The sequence below is a fragment of the Sitophilus oryzae genome, unplaced genomic scaffold, assembly GCF_002938485.1.
Source record: "Sitophilus oryzae breed Bouriz unplaced genomic scaffold, Soryzae_2.0 scaffold_1693_pilon_pilon, whole genome shotgun sequence".
In the NCBI taxonomy this organism is placed as follows: Eukaryota; Metazoa; Arthropoda; class Insecta; order Coleoptera; family Curculionidae; genus Sitophilus; species Sitophilus oryzae.
In genome coordinates, this window is record NW_022146383.1 from 3,204,026 (window position 1) to 3,221,447 (window position 17,422).

Consider the following 17,422-nt stretch of genomic DNA (forward strand, 5'->3'; position numbering starts at 1 on the left):
AATACTTAACATACACATTTTCTCACTATACTGATGGCCCTGTCGAGCGCGTGAAGCCCCTTATATACTGTAGCGTCTGCTTTTAGTATTTTTGGAAGTAGCATTCTCCTCCAAACCAATAAATTCTGCTGTCTGGCTTGGAATTACAGAACACGCTTTTCTTCAACTTGGCTCGTTCCACGACTGATAAGAGAAAAAAAACTGCCTTCTTTTTCTTATCACGCCCTCTCCTGTCGAAGGTTGGTGATCCAAATGGCAATTGTGCCTCTAGAAACTGCGGCTCGGAAGATTTCCGCAGACGAGCGTTCAAACGATCTCCTGATCTTTATCCCTTGTACTTTGCCCTCTATTATGAGGCGCAGTATTTCGTATCTATCACCCCTCATCACAAGACCCAGGTATTGCATTTTTCTTTCCTTGATGGTGTTCAGTATCTCTTTTTGTTTCTGCATGCGCTGGAGTACTTTATCGTTGGTGATCCTTTGTACCTATGAGATTCGCAGCATCCGTCTGTACACATACATTTCGAAGGCTTCTATTCTCTTTTCGGTCTGTAAATCCAGTGTCGAGCTCTCACATCCATAAAGTAACACAGAGAAGACGTAGCATCTGGCCATTCGAGTTCTGAGTTCCGCACTGGGGTCTCGTCTTGTAAAAAGTGATTTCATACTCACTAAGATTTTTCGAGCTTGCTCAATTCTTGAAAATATTTCTCTTTTCGGGTCGCACTGACTATTGATGTTAGCTCCTAAATACTTTATTGAGGTCACTTGTTCGATTGTTTGTCCCTTGACACGCAGGTGTGCATTTATTGGAGTCTTAGAAAAGACCAATAGTTTGGTTTTGGAGACACTGAGATGCGTCTCACTATAGTGGAATCTACGATGCTTTGCAGTTCTTGTATATCGTTGGCTATTATAACGGTCTTTACTAACTGCCTTACTTAAAATATTCAAATTTCAACCGTTAATAACTTTCGAACGGCGAGGTTTACAAAAAAAATTGTAAGGGCCTTTTTTGTAGATAATTAAATTTCCTACAAAAGTCTGAGACGAGATATTTTTTCCAAAATAATAGATACAGAGATATAAATTTTTCTTTCTAATAATAAGGAATAAATACAAAACTGAAAGGCAGATAACCCTCCTATTAAAATTAAGAGCTCATACTTGGAGAGATTTTTTTTTGAGGTGTGGTTGGAGTATAAAGTGGAAAAAAAATTGTAAATTTTTTTTACCCACCATCTCTATCTACAAACTAAGGCGTTATACTTTGTTCCTCCATAAAAACATTAATGCAAAAATTCCACCATATTTATTCGCATTACACTTTAAAATCCACCGGCGAAGAGCGGAAAAATATTTTGCGAAAATAACGTTGTATTGTTTCAAAGGATACAGCGCTGCGCCGTATATCTTCTTAGTACTTTTCTCGGTCTCCCGTTTCAAGATTTAGTTTGCTAATAAACTTTTACGACTTAGAGATGCAGAAAAGTAGAACAGTTCATACTTTACAAGTCCGCATCGAGAGACACATCCACGCTTATTTACATAATGCAGCGCGAGATCTTTTTTCTCTCTTTTGTCACTTTTTATTTTTGTTTTATTTCGCTTGCATTATCGTCGCCCTTCTTCAAATGATCTGTCGTTTTTAGCAGTTGTGTTGAAGAAAATATGTATGGAAAATATATTTCTTCTTTTTCTTTCTCAGTGTTGAATATAGGCCTCTTGTAGGGTTTTCCATGCTTCTCGATCTCTAGCCAATCTTATCCATTGTCTTCCTGCCACTGTTCTGACGTCATCGCCACTTTTTTGGTCGGTCCATACTTCTTGTTCTTCCCCGAGGTCTCCATAGAATTACTTTTTGGGGCCATCGGTCTGGACCCTGTCTTGCCACATGCCCTATCCATTGCCACTTCAGACTTGCCACTCTTTTAACAACATCTATTAGTTTTGTTTTTGGACGTATGTCTGTGTCCTAACATGATTCTTTTCATGGCTCTTTGTGCTACTCGTAATTGTTCTGCTGTTTTTCGGGTAATTGTCATAGTCTCTAAGCCATCCGGAAGCTGTCGTAAGCAATTTTCTTTAGGTTGATAGGCACCTTTTTATCCTTGAAAATATCGCTCATATTTTCAAATGCTACCCATGCTAAATGGATCCTGCATCCTGCGTTTGATTTCCGTATTTTACGTTCTACCCAGCTTGATTTTATGACCTAAATATATACAGGGTTGTTCACCACATACGACACGGAATATTGTAGCTAAACGATTAGATTTTTACAAATTGTAAGTTTTGGGTTCGTTGAAGGTGTATTAGAGCTACAATTTAAAAATATTTTTACAAGATACAGAGTGTCCCAAATAAGTAAAAAATATTTGTATTTTTTTAATGGAACACCTTGTATATTATTCTATTTTTAGATTCTACGGTTGAAATAAAGGTAAATTTGATTAAGGTTTATCACACTTAAACCTTACCGTTTTTGAAATATTTTCAATTTTATGAAATTACAGTAAAAAAATTAAGGCTTTATTTCTCCAAGGGTATCAAAGTTTTTAATACTAAATATTTACTGAAGATTATTTATTGATCAGATATTGTGTTGCAATAATAAAAATTTTACTACCTTATACAGAGTGTCCAAAAATTTATATTAAATAATTACTAGCTTTAAACGGCAATAACTTGTTTAATTTAAATGGAACACCCTATATATTTTACGTGAATCAATGCACAATGTAGTTGTCTATCAAATTGTATTGTTCCATTTTTTACCCATCCCTTCAAGTTTTCATAGAAAATGCATTTTCTTATAATTTAGGCCTCATTTATCACTATACCTATGGAATATTGACATTTTAGCTTATTTTTAACGATGTGACAAATTTTCAAAGGGTACAGATACTAATATTGTCAATATAGTTCGCTTAGTTAATTAAAAAATAAAAATAAAACTGTTTAAATTTTTTTTTGTTAAAGAGGACCAATTAATATGATCCCAGTATTCAAACTACATTAAAATTGACTGTTTACGTTAAAGTAATAACTGTTCCAAATACTAAAAAACTGAATTTTATGTGTGTATTAGACAGTGTGGTAAAAAGTAACACCTTATAAATTTTATTTCATTTATTGACGAATGCTTATTTATAAAAACAGAGACATTCATTTTCATAACTTATTATTATATTGATTTCTGAGCCAAATCCATATTTATTTAGAATAATTCATTAATTAAAACAATTTACAAGCATGTAATTAACTAACTTTTGGTGTTTTTTTGTAGGAATTAATGGTGGTAGATTTAATTGGTATACTCTTTTACAAAGATTTAAATAGTTTTTTTGTATGCCAATGGGCTTGCAATATTTACCACCTGTACATTTTGGACATATTATGGTGCTATAAAAAAATCTGAAATGTCAATATGCCATGGGTATAGTGATAAATGAGGTCCAAATTATAAGAAAATGCATTTTCTACGAAAACTTCAAGAGATGGGTGAAAAATGGTATAATACAATTTCATAGACAATTACATTGTACATCTGATTCACGTATATAGGGTGATTATATAGGGTGTTCCATAATATATAGGGTGTTCCATTTAAATTAAACAAGTTATTGCCGTTTAAAGCTAGTAATTATTTAATATAAATTTTTAGACACTCTGTATAAGGTAGTAAAATTTTTATTATTGCAACACAATATCTGATCAATAAATAATATTCAGTAAATATTTAGTATTAAAAACTTTGATACCCTGTGAGAAATAAAGCCTTAAAATTTTTACTACAATTTCATAAAATTGAAAATATTTCAAAAACGGTAAGGTTTAAGTGTGATAAACCTTAATCAAATTTACCTTTATTTCAATCGTAGAATCCAAAAATAGAATAATATACAAGGTGTTCCATTTAAAAAAATAAAACTATAATATTTTTTACTTATTTGGGACACTCTGTATCTTGTAAAAATATTTTTAAATTGTAGTTCTAATAGATCTTCAACGAACGCAAAACTTACAATTTGTAAAAATCTAATCGTTTAGCTACAATACTCCGTGTCGTATGTGGTGAACAACCCTGTATAATGGTCTACGTTTTCAATAACAAGGTTGTCTACGGCAATGTTATGGAGATTGCTGCTCTTTATCTTGGTTTTCTTCAAGTTCATTTTGAGGCCAATTTTCTGGGATTGGTCATTTAGCTCCTTTAGCATGGTGTTCAGTTCTTGAATGTCGGTGCTCAGCAAGACAATATTGTCTGCGAACCTAAGATGGCTAAGGTGTACCATTTCATTTTGTTGTTATAGTGGAATAAATTCAGTTGGTCTATTATACATCTTTTGTTGATCTCGTAAATATAAAATGTCTAGAAAATTAAAATCATTTGTTCAAGAATTTTCTTTAAAATTAGCATATGAGTATTTAATTTGGTTTATAGGTTAAAGAAAGTCGATATATTCGATCTGTCTAAATCGACCTTTGAACTTAACTGATTGGATATCGAACAGTGAGACAAAATATTATTTTTTTCGGTTAAATCGTTCAAATCATAATAATTGTTTTAAATTTAAACCTATACAGGGTGATTCATGGCCATGGCTGCAGACTCTGCGATAAAGATCCTGGAACAGCGGAGCACATAATTTGTCACTGCGAAGCTCTGGATCGCCAGCGACAATTTTTATTTAGAAAAGCTAGTCTAGAACCGGAGGAACTATGCTCCCATCCCACCAAAGACCTGCATAAGTTAGTGCAGGGCACAGGGATAGGAGAATGGGTGCAATGAGATATTAAAGTAGTTTTCAAAAATGTAATAACATACCGGGTGTTCTATTTAAAATAAGAAAGGTGCTACCTCTTTTCAAATGATCCGGTAACATTTTAACTATTTTATCACCCGCATTCCATAAACATCCATACAGGGTAAGTCTTAAATAAGTGCAAATATTTTCAGGCCTGGTAAATCTCGATAAACGAAACATATTTTCTCTTTACCGTTTTTCAAATAAATCTAAAATAACCGAGATATTCTACTTTGAAAATTTCCAAAAAATATTATTTTTTGCTAAAATTTTCAGAACCACTGGACCTTTTTCGAGTTTTCTTTCTTGTAAATTTAATCTACTATCTATGTTGCTATATTATCAACAAATTGTATTTTTTTAAATAAAAACTAAAAAAATTCCAAAATTTTTTTCAAAAAATTCCTAATTTTTAATTTTTTTTTTCGCGAAAGAAACTTCTTAATCGTGTTTCTATGGTCGAAATATACTACCCCTAAAAATATTTGCACTTATTTAAGACTCACCCTGTATAAAAAATATTGGTTATATCAAATAAAACAAAATCCAATATCCCCCTTTGAGACTCCTGTTTACTTGGTTTATTTGGTTTCCCATCTACTTTAGCAGCTCTATTAATTTCCCCCCTCCCCTCCCCAATACGTCTCGATCATTTGATCAAAATCCATTTTCTATTAGAGCTCCATAATTTAGCCTTAAATCCCGCGTACCACTCGGTAGAGTGTGCGAGAGAGAGGGAAGCTTAAATCGAATCGAGGTAGGCGTCAGAATTAATTTCATAACGGTGGCGAGGAAATATATAAATTTTTACGCAGGAAATTGGAACGATAGAGGCTAATAAACGATCGAATAGAGCCACAGCTCCAGGGTGGGCGTCAATCGATTCCAGAGATCTAAAAATATAGAGAGGATTTATTTCGTTTCTGATGCCTGTTTTTTATGTAAAAAAAATTGTGCGTTGATTAGGGTGATTCAAAAAAAAAAAATAAAAAAATTGTTGTTGCAGAAAGGCTCAAAAGTTTCAAATTGACGTAAAATAATACCACTTAAAATTTCAGGTCTTTATATTAATATTAAAACTGCCCACATCACGTTTTTCTATTTTCCATAAGAATACCATAGAAAAATTTTGTTCTGCACCTTATGAATTTTATTGCTAGCCTGTCGTGTCATAAAAAAGAATCTTTTACTCTCTTTTGTAGAGAATTGAACGTTCTACAAAAAAGGTCTCTCATGATTTTTCGAGAAACCTAACAGTTTAAGAGTTATTTGAGGTCAAAGTTCAATTCATCGCAAATTTTACGGTTTTTGATGCATTACAGCAAATTTGATGGTTTTATTGGAACAAATTATCCAAAAAATTCATGCTTATCTTAAATTTAGTTTCTTAGACAATAATTATTAATATTTTTCTGCAATAATGAGACCAGTGAAACTCTTTGAGATCATTTTTAGCACCAAATGGCTTCTAAACCATAGTTTATCTTGTTTTTGTTTATTCTATAGATTAACAAAATTCTGCAGTGATTTGAAATACTTACAATAGGAATACATTAACTGACAATTGCTTTTGTTTAAATAAAAAAAATATTTACTTTTTCTTTAAGCAGTTTTAAATTACTTAAATTTAATCTAAATCAATATTATTATTGAACAGTCTGGATGACGGTGCCGATGTTCTCAAACTACTTGTAACAAATACTGTAGTTGCTTTTCATCTTTAGTGAGGTAATTGTTATATTCTTTGATTAACGCAACTCCTCTTTCAGATACGACATTCGTTACTTAATGTTTTAAAAAATTCACCACACTTAGAGTAACTGTCATCACTAGACCAAGTTGAAATGTAATTTTCTAAAAAAATCGCTTGGTAAATAAAATTTCATTCACCACACCACAGAGTAGCTGTCATCACTAGACCAAGTTGAAATGTCATTTTCTAAAAAAATCGCTTGGTAAATAAATTTTTTTAAATAAATCCAACGATTTTTTTTGTACAACATGATTTGTTGTAAAAATAATTCGTGCTTATTATACACTTGATACCGCGGATTTATTGTTGTAGAAGCTGGTCGAGAACCAATTTTCTCAATCATTTTTCTTTTTATATCTACGGAAACATTGGAATCAAATAAAGAGATAACAGCTAATTCCTCATTTAAGTACCACAAGTGGTCACTCATATAGTTAAAATGACTTTTAAAACATTTACAGACTATTGGATGAACAGAAAAACAATTTAACGTGATTTTTGTTTTCATAAAAAAATATAATAAATCTTCAAATTTACTTTTAGGGATTTATTTTTAAATTAATGTAAATTGTTAGGCAACCAATAAACTATTAGTATTTTAATAAAGCACGCTTTTAGATGTTTCAAAAAACTTTTAATAAGAGTAACTTTAACTCTACATATATGTTTCGGCTTGTTAGGCCTTTTTCAAGAGTTTTTTAAGAACTAATCGTCTAACTACACTGTAACTATATATATATATATTTGCTATGGGGGTGGGTTCAGAGAGTTTACAATAGGGGTAATAAAAAATGTGTTTAGAAATCCTTGTTGGTCGTTAACATTATTTTCGTTTTTAACAGATTTTAGTATTTCTAACTGTTCAATGTAATTTAAGCGTCTACCTTTTGTTTCTCTGTGTAGTAACTTAATTGAGTTTTCATTAATTTTGTGATTATTTACTATACAATGAGTTGCAAGAGCAGAACTATGCTGGAGATTATTAATAGACTTTACATGTTCTTTAATCCTTATATCTAAATTTCTACCTGTTTGGCCTATGTACACGGCATCACAATCATTGCAATCCATCCTATATACACCCGACTTATTTTTGACATTAGTTTTGTCTTTATTATTTAATAAAATTTGACCTAAATTTCTTTTATTTACGTTAATAGTTTTACATCCTATTTTATTGAGATTATTTGATATTTTGTTAGTTAAATTAGGAATGTAGTTTAAAAGTCGATAATTGTTATTGTCTTTAGAATTAGAGGAATAAAAATTTTTCATTAATATTTTCTTTTGTTTTTTCTTTAGCATATTATCAATAAGGGAACACTTATATCCATTGTTGATGGCGATTTGTTTAATAGAAATTTAGATATAAGGATTAAAGAACATGTAAAGTCTATTAATAATCTCCAGCATAGTTCTGGTCTTGCAACTCATTGTATAGTAAATAATCACAAAATTAATGAAAACTCAATTAAGTTACTACACAGAGAAACAAAAGGTAGACGCTTAAATTACATTGAACAGTTAGAAATACTAAAATCTGTTAAAAACGAAAATAATGTTAACGACCAACAAGGATTTCTAAACACATTTTTTATTACCCCTATTGTAAACTCTCTGAACCCACCCCCATAGCAAATATATATATATATAGTTACAGTGTAGTTAGACGATTAGTTCTTAAAAAACTCTTGAAAAAGGCCTAACAAGCCGAAACATATATGTAGAGTTAAAGTTACTCTTATTAAAAGTTTTTTGAAGCATCTAAAAGCGTGCTTTATTAAAATACTAATATTTCAACGATGTTTCACAAGGAACCAACCACAGCTTCAGTACAACCAGTAAACTCATAAAATATGTATTTCTTTTGCATAATCAAAATTATCACTCTAAATTTTTCATAATCAAACTGTCACTCTAAATCGCTGTCTTTTTTGACAGATGTCACTTGTCTTGATATTATTCAATTCATTATTCTAATTCTCAGAATGTTGTTAACAAAAGTTTCATCTTAGAATAAAATTTTAATCAATCACAATTGTTTATCTCCATTTTCGGATTAATCATTTTTCGGATTAATAATAACAGAAATTACTATATTACAGAATTTATAATGATTTACAGTAATTTTATTAAGTTATACGAATATTCTCGTTGGTTATTGGTTTGCAATAAATATGACAGTGTCCTCCAATGAAAATGCGATTTACTGACTCTAAATTATAATTCTAAGCTGGCAAATGAGCTACCTAGCTTTACCTAGACCGTTTTTCAGAAGCTACAAAGCTATCGATAAAAATGTGCATAAAATCAAGGTTGTCATATACGTTTTCAAGTTTATTATAGTGATTTTCTTAGCCGTGTATGGCACAGATCGTTACCTAGTGTTGCCAAAAGCTTATTTTTCATCGGGGTAGATTATCACGAGGTGACGGGGTTAAATTAATTGTTTTACAGAGGGGTAGATCTACACCAAACGGGGTAGTTGTGGCAACACTGCCGTTATCACCTAGTGAGCTCGTGCTTTAGGCCGTCTCGCGGCCGCCAATATTTACTCCCAGCGCGTGTAAAGAAGTTTCACTTTAAAAATTAAAAAATTATAGGGGTAAGGTACTTTTAAAAAACACCCGCTATAAGTAATGTACCTAATTCCCCGAAACTTGCAGTGTATCGAGCAATTATAATCTCCACCATTACAGTTGGGGGTTTGTACCTTTGGTGTTACACAGCAAAATAAAACACTAAATCACCACAATACACCAAACACTTTTACTCTTACACCGAAATTGTAGTGTAAAAGTAAAAGGTTTTGGTGTATTGTGGTGATTTAGTGTTTTATTTTGATCCCCACCATGTTATATAGGAGCGAAACCTGGGTGCCGTACCGCCGACACACGAGTGCATTAAACAAGTTGCAACAGAGACACCTTAGACAACTCTTAAGAATCCGATGGTTCCATCATGTCTCAAACGTATCGGTCCTTGAAAAAGCTAACTGCGAGAGTATTGAAGTCATGGTTACGTAATCCCGCTTAAGATGGACTGGTCACGTATGCAGAATGCAAGAAGACCGCATACCAAAATCTCTGCTTTTTGGTGAGCTTGTAGACGGTAAGAGGAGGCCGGATGGACAACTAAAAATGTACAATGACATTTTCCACAAAAACTTAAAGAGGATTAATATGCAGAATCAGTGGGAATGAGCAGCTCACAATAGAACTCACTGTAAAGTAATCATCAAAAAGTAAAGAAGCAACAAAGCAATAAGATTTTTGAATGTCCGGAATGCGGTAGTATCGTATCACAGAAAAGCTCATGAAAGAAAACGTCTGGCGTGACCATCTTCTGATGCGTGTCAAATACTCGTCAGTGTATGTACCTAATCCCTAGATATTTTCTAGTAGTCTTAAATAAATATGTAATATGGACTGACGTACAAAATATAAAGCAATCCCATCTCTTCCACCAATCCAAACGAGACTTTAGAGTATTTCCAAAAGTAAATATGAAGTATTCTCATCCGCGTAATAATATAGATATCGAGCAACGGCATTTTTCATTTCTCCTCAGTCCACAGATACGTACAGATATTTGTATCGAACTGTAGCTGAATGCGGCATCCGAACAGTTTTTCCAAATTTATCAGAGAACGCCGGCTTTATGACCAGCGACATCAATACAGTCCGATTTTATTCGAACTACGTGAAGGGCAAGCAAAGAAGCGAAATAAATATAAAATATTGCGGAGGGCTGTGTCTCGAACAATCCGCGGGATATATAAGGGATTTCTACGGCAATTCCATCAGCGGTAAATGTTTCATTTATACGATAATAAAATTGGAATTTGTGTGGATTGCAGTACTGTAAATACGGACAAGGTAAATACGAAAAATTATATATCTACAAACAAAATACAAGAAGCGCAAAAAGAGGGCCAAAAACCCCTTTTTTGGTCCCCTATCAAAACCTTCAGCTCCATCGACGGTAACGTAGATGCAGCAAGCATGTTTGTCCAGTAGGCCGCTGGTTTTAATTTTGGCGGTACGATCTGTGATTGTCACAGCTACCGCTAGATGGAGAGAGCGTCTAGCACTATCCATATTAGTACGTTTAGTACTCAAATACTATTCTCTGCTTTTCGTTTTGTCAGATTGAGGGTGACAGCAAAGTCGGCCTGACGATGGAGATAAATCTTCGAAACCGGTCGTCGAATGGCTGTTCCCTTCAGTCTGATGACAGAGAATAAGCATATATGTAGGGTTTTTTGGCCCCCTTTTTCCGCTTCTTGTATTTTGTTTGTTTATATACATGGTACAAAGAATACAAGGTATGATCGATAGCGGCTCCAATTTCGTTCAGTTCGCGCATACCACCTGTGACGTCACTAGGAAAATAATGAATAAATAAAAAATAAAGAAAGTTGACAGGAGATCTGCATTTTTTGGGGTTATGGTTAAAAATTGTTTATTTTTAAGACTTTTTAGTTCGTTTAATTTAATAATTACTAAAACCAGCAGTTCCAAAAATATATTTAAAAATAATAATTATCTATTAACATGGATTTGGACGATAGGTAAGAATACTAAATTTATTCCTATATTCGGTATAAAATTGTTTATTAGGTTTTTAGTTTGCGATGTTTATGGTAAATAATTTTCATTTTCATTGCCTCTGAATTCACATGAGGACAGAGTTGAGGATATCTATGGAAGGTAACCACAAGAGGAATTATTACATCATTTAAAAAATGTTGGGAAGTTTATTGTTTCCCATCGAAAAGTAGAAAATGCCAATGCAGATGAACGTATTGTAATTGTGATAGAAGTAATTCTAAGGGTGAAGTTTATTATAATTAGTGGAAGTAATACCAAGGGTGAAGTTTATTATAATTAGTGACCTCTGCTTCTTTTTATATGTAGAAGTTTCTGGTTTTGAGAATAAATCGGTTGAACGACACCCAAAATTTAAAGGAAGTATTTGCATACCCAGAATATGCCCATCAAGGATTATATAGCTCAAATTTCCTTTAATGGTAGGCAATTATTCAATGCAAATTAACTTTTTAAGTGACTGAAATATTAAATAGTTTACAATATGGTATATCACTAAAAATATATTACTTTTAGGTACAATTAGTGCCCGATACATTTCAAAAAGTAGAATATTATTTTATATTAAATGAGGTGTTGTACCAACAATCAATTTATATTAATACCGGAGATTAAAAAATAACAGAATAAATAGTTCTTTTTTTTATACTACAAAAATAAACTATAGAATACAACAGTATTTAAAAAATAAATAAAAAGTTATGTCCCGGCCGAGATTCGAACTCAGGTCTCTCGCTTCCTAGCCCGACTCCTTACGCACTGCTCCACAGTAACTTGCTTAGCGATAATTCAATGACGGTATATAAACAAAAAAACAGGTTTATAACAATATCTTGACGATTTGAACTGGCGCGCGGAGCGTGCTGACCAATAACGCCTGTTATCACCTGTGACGTAGCGACCAACCTGCGCAATATCATACCTTGTATTCTTTGTACCATGGTTTATATATACCCTACCATAAAGTCCCTAGATATATAAAGTACCGCAATTGGTTTGTTCAATGTTATTGGCGCCAAAATGGCGGATTTTTGGGGTATTTCTGGAAAAACTGTAGTGGTAGGACTGTTTAAATGTCACATTTGTCTGAATTTGTCATGTCAAATGTTGAGAGGCTGTCAATTTCAGGATAAAAATATTTATCCACATATTTTAAAATAATTATAAAACCACTAAAATGCTACAAATTTATTAGTTAATAATGTATAGGCGTCGATATCTTTAGTGAAGAAATATGTATTACAAGAAAAGGCCGCCATTTGATGTGTTTTCTAACATCGTCGATATTCAATACAGGTTAGGTAGTGGATTGAATTTATTTATGCTCCAGTGAATATTTTTAACAATCTTATTTGTAGTATAACCTATTGGTACATAAAACTTCATTGTAGAACAAGACAAGATCACAATAGATCTGGGAAGGTCGCAGTGGGTCAGGCCCAGATCCACCTCTAGAAATCTAATATAGAACAAGACAAAGACCTTACTTGCAAACTACCATACATATCTTTTAAAAAGGATGCTAAGTGTAGTGTAAGTGAAATCTTTACGTAATCATTCCCTAAAATGTTTAGTGTAGTTTAGTTTTCAACATTTTGCAGTAAGAAGTTTAGATAAATCTACAATATATTATCATCAGACCAAAGGCAGGATAATTACTTAATAGAATAAGTTATGTTATGATACATATACAGATTTGTATGACATCGCTTCAGGTGGTTTTACCAGTCAGGACTAACAGGGATATTAACCAAAACAATGAAAAAAAGCTCAAATAAATTTGATCCTAATAACAAGAATGTTGTTTATGCATATGCTAACTATATAGTTATTTTCATGGACTTAAATAGATTAGTTTTTATGTATTTATTGATAGTAATTAATATTTTTTGGTTCATATTGTAATTACTAATAAAAAGTAAACAATATAATGTAAGCATGTGAAGTTATATTTAAAAATTTGGTCTTATACTGTCAGTTATAAATAAAAGTGTGTGATTTAAATTTGATTTTTATACATGACATAAAATTGTTAAGATTCATTTGAAGAAGAATTTGAATTACATATTGTCGAGGTAAAATTATGCCTACTTAATTTATGTATAACAATAATTACAGTTATTTCAATGTTATATTTATATAACTTTTTTATTATAATGATACTTAAACATCATGACACTTGTTGTTTTAAAAATATAACATTAAATTGCAGAGTAAAATATATTTTAATTGTATTATGTGGTATTAACTTGCTTTTATTCAACTAATAATAAATTTGTTGTATAAAAACCACTCCATTACAAACCTTAATTATACAGCATACATAAAGAGCTCTTATGCATTTCAAGCTTCTTTCTAAGTTATTTTTAAATTTAGTGCACAATTACATACCGAAACTACCTGAAGTAATACTAATTGAAACAATCTTTCTATCAATATATTAATATATTTCAAAAATAGCAGGTATGTATCATATCAATGTAATTATTACATTTATTTGTTTCAACCATGGTTCAAAATTTTCTCGTATAAAAGCCGGCCTTCAAATTTAAGTTTGTAGCTTATTCATAGTTCCAAAGACTTTCGTTAAATCATGCTTATTTGTCAAAACTAACTACAGCATAACTGGTATAATAGGGAAAGTTTACTTATGGTATAGGTATCCCGTTCTCATCAACAAACAAAGTTTTTCCAATTGTTTCGACTGAATTAAGTACTAAAATTCTAAATGTTATTCCAACTTTATTTCTTCTTACCTATTAACTTACTTCTGTTGGCGTACTTTGCGCTAAAAGGTAACATAAAATAAATGCTAATACAAATGAAAAACACTTGTACGGAAACCATTCGTTTATAACCTCTTAACATATATAGGCCTAAAAAATTAAATTTATGAAATTGAATATTAATATACCACCTGATATTACGTTAAAATGAAGGTAAACTGTAGATAATAAACGTAATTCTATTACAATTAATAAATATTTTATTTTACGGCTTGCCTGTCAATGTTGGTCGGCCATATTGGCGCCGGACCGACCAGCTGCTTAAAAAGCCGAAACAGCGAAATGTTGGCCTCCTTTTTAAATTTGCCGCTAGTTTTGGCGCCAATATGGCGGTAATTGCGGTACTTTATATATCTAGGGACTTTACCCTACCAAAACTTTCAGCTCCATCTACGGTAACGTGGATGAAGCAAGCATGTTTGTCCAGTAGGCCGCTGGTTTTAATTTTGGCGGTACGATCTGTGATTGTCACAGCTACCGCTAGATGGAGAGAGCGTCTAGCACTATCCACATTAGTACGTTTTGTACTCAAATACTATTCTCTGCTTTTCGTTTTGTCAGATTGAGGGTTACAGCAAAGTCGGCCTGAGTCTGATGACAGAGAATAAGCATATATGTAGGGTTTTTTGGCCCCCTTTTTCCGCTTTTTGTATTTTGTTTCTTTATATATACCCTACCAAAACTTTCAGCTCCATCTACGATAACGTGGATGAAGCAAGCAAAATTATATATCTGTTTATAAGATTGGTGAGAGCATTGGTATCTCGGTAACAATAATAGATACGAACATGGTTAAATTGAGGCAAAGTTGCGCTTTAAAGAGTTTTAAAAATTTGAAGAACTGCTGAGTTTTTTGGAAAAAAAGTTTTTTTTTTTGAAAATCAATTTTATTTTTTCCTGTCGTTACATTTTAGAAAATTAAAAAACAAATTGCACCTTCTCATTGCCACTTTATTAGGGCTATCTGATAGTATTTTTAGATTTTCAAAGTAACTGATAATTTATGAGATACAGATATCAACTTATTTTTTTTAAATACGGACCTGCATTTTTTATTTCAGGTTTTGAAAGAACTCGGTCTCCTGGGTACAATGATATGCCACACTTATTTTTTTTTGTGTCGGACAATTGAACACAATTTATTTAAAATAATTTCAAGTTCGGGTCTGTTTTTTTTAATATTCAATCTATTCATCGTTACAATACTGATAAGCTCCTAAACTTAACAATAACGTGGTGTAAAACTTTGAATACGGAAAATCAAATGCAATCAAATATTAAAAAATAATATAAATATAATATAATATAAATAATCAAATAATTTCAAATAGTGAAATCAATAATTTCAACATTTACAATAAAAAGTACAAAATATATTCAAAAGTATAAGAAGAAAAGAGCTATAAATAAGATTGAGCAAAAAATAAATTTGTGCATTAGGGAGGTTGGTAACCCTTTCGAACATGTTGAGCATTAGAAACTAATTTGTGGAAGTTGATTTATTTATAATAACTACGATTAATATTATGCATATTATTAGATCGTACACTGAGATTTCAAGTTCACAATAAAAAAAGTTAAAAATAAGATCTTTAAATTGCTGACCTGGATATTATTTATTTGAATCTTTCAATTTGCTGGATTTATATATTTGATACGTATTGTTGCGATGAATATAATCAGATGAAATAATTTCAAAGCCCCGAGTTGGACTTGAAATTATTTTAAATAATAAATAATTTAATAGTTTTGCTATTGTTAAGGTACCCAGAACAAAAAAAGTATCAAGTGTTGCATATCATTGTACTCAGTAGACCGAGTTCTTTCAAAACTTGACATAAAAAATGCAGGTTTGTATTTAAAAAAGTTAAGTTGGCCTCTGTATCTCAATTATCAAATTATCAGCTAATTGAAAAACCTAAAAATACTATCACATAGCCCTAATAAAGTGGCTATGAGAATGTGTAATTAGTTTTTTTTTAATTTTTAAAAAGTAACGACAGGAAAAAATAAAATTGAGTTTCAAAAAATTCGTTTTTTTCAAAAACTCGGCAATACTAGAAATTTTTTAAACTTTTTTGATGGCATCTTGGTGAACATCTCGAAGCGCAACTTTGTCCCAATTTAACCATTTTCGTATCTATTACGGTTACCGAGATACCAATGCTCGTACCTCGAATTTGTAGCACCCTGTATACTTTTGATAAATAGCAATTAAAAAACACACAAATGCATGATCAAATCATGAATAATAAAAGATAAAATTATTAGTAAAATAATAATTTAATTTTACAGTACGTCCCTGGTGATAGAGGCAGATAATTGCCAATTTTGGGCCTGATTTTCACTTGCGTCAATTCAAAGAAAAAAAAGTAGGGCGGCAATATTGTCGGTAGCAGGGAGACATAATTGTATTTACAGACTCTCTGGGAAGATTTTTAGAAAATCCTTTTTTCTCTCCTTATCAGATTTTTTTCCTGACATAATGGAAAAAGAAAATTATCAATTTTATTAAACCAATGTAACTTGAAGGAATCGGACCGTTGTCTCTGTTCATACTATCTTTACATTTATTAATTCTGATGCTTTCATATCCATCTAATCGCCTGTAATTTGAAACTTGTTTAATTAATTTTAAATTATTAAGATCTATATAATGTCATTTATCAACAATATGTTCGGCAACGCAAGATTTATCCGGTCTACCATATCTTATCTGAACTAAATGTTCTTTAAATCTAGGTAATATTGATCTTCTAATTTGTCCAACATATTTCTGATTACAACCTTTACAAGAAATTTCATAAATACCCGATCTTTCCAGTGGAGGTGTTTTGTTTTATCCTTTGGATTACCTAATAATTGTTGTAATTTATTATTAGCACTATACACAAGTTTATAATTGACATTCTTCAGAAATATTCTATTCAAAAAATTCTTCTAAAAATTCCTTTTAGACCACGGGATGACTCTCTATCAAACGGTATTGAGAAATATTTTGACGTATCTTTCTCCACTTGAAAAGTCGAATTTTCAGAAATCATTAACCTATATCTACGTTTTCTAATTATTTTATCAACTAGTGAAGGAGAATATCCATTACACTCAGCTACATTCCTAATGTAATCTCTTTCTATTTCATATCTTTCGTTGGAAAGTGGAAAACTAAGTAATCTATGAATTAAGAAATATAAACTACCCATGTTATGTTTAACTACTTGGGCTACTGATCTTAAGCTTCTGCTTCTAAAATTTTTTTTGCCTTTTTGAGGTAATAACTTACAAAAACAAAGTATGTTAATAATTTCCTAATACTCTAATATTACAAGCTTACGAAACACAAATTCGGTAGCGAAAGTAAACCGCTGAATATTTAATAAGTTTTCTAGCTAGACTTAATAAAAGAAGAAAACAGAGACGTATTAAAAATATTATTTTAATATTCCATCCTGGGGAAATA

At 31.5% G+C, this 17,422-nt stretch overlaps 1 protein-coding gene and 1 long non-coding RNA gene across 2 annotated transcripts in view; both read right to left on the minus strand.

Annotated features, from left to right (window-relative positions):
• The window catches only part of LOC115880997, a 673,808-nt gene that overhangs the window by 368,779 nt on the left and 287,607 nt on the right, over positions 1-17,422 (minus strand). The window lies entirely within an intron of this gene.
• On the minus strand, positions 13,483-14,321 carry LOC115880998. The gene is made up of 3 exons (XR_004049964.1): positions 14,104-14,321; positions 13,945-14,052; positions 13,483-13,892 (listed from the first exon to the last, which is right to left on the minus strand). It is a non-coding gene; the product is annotated as an uncharacterized LOC115880998 (long non-coding RNA).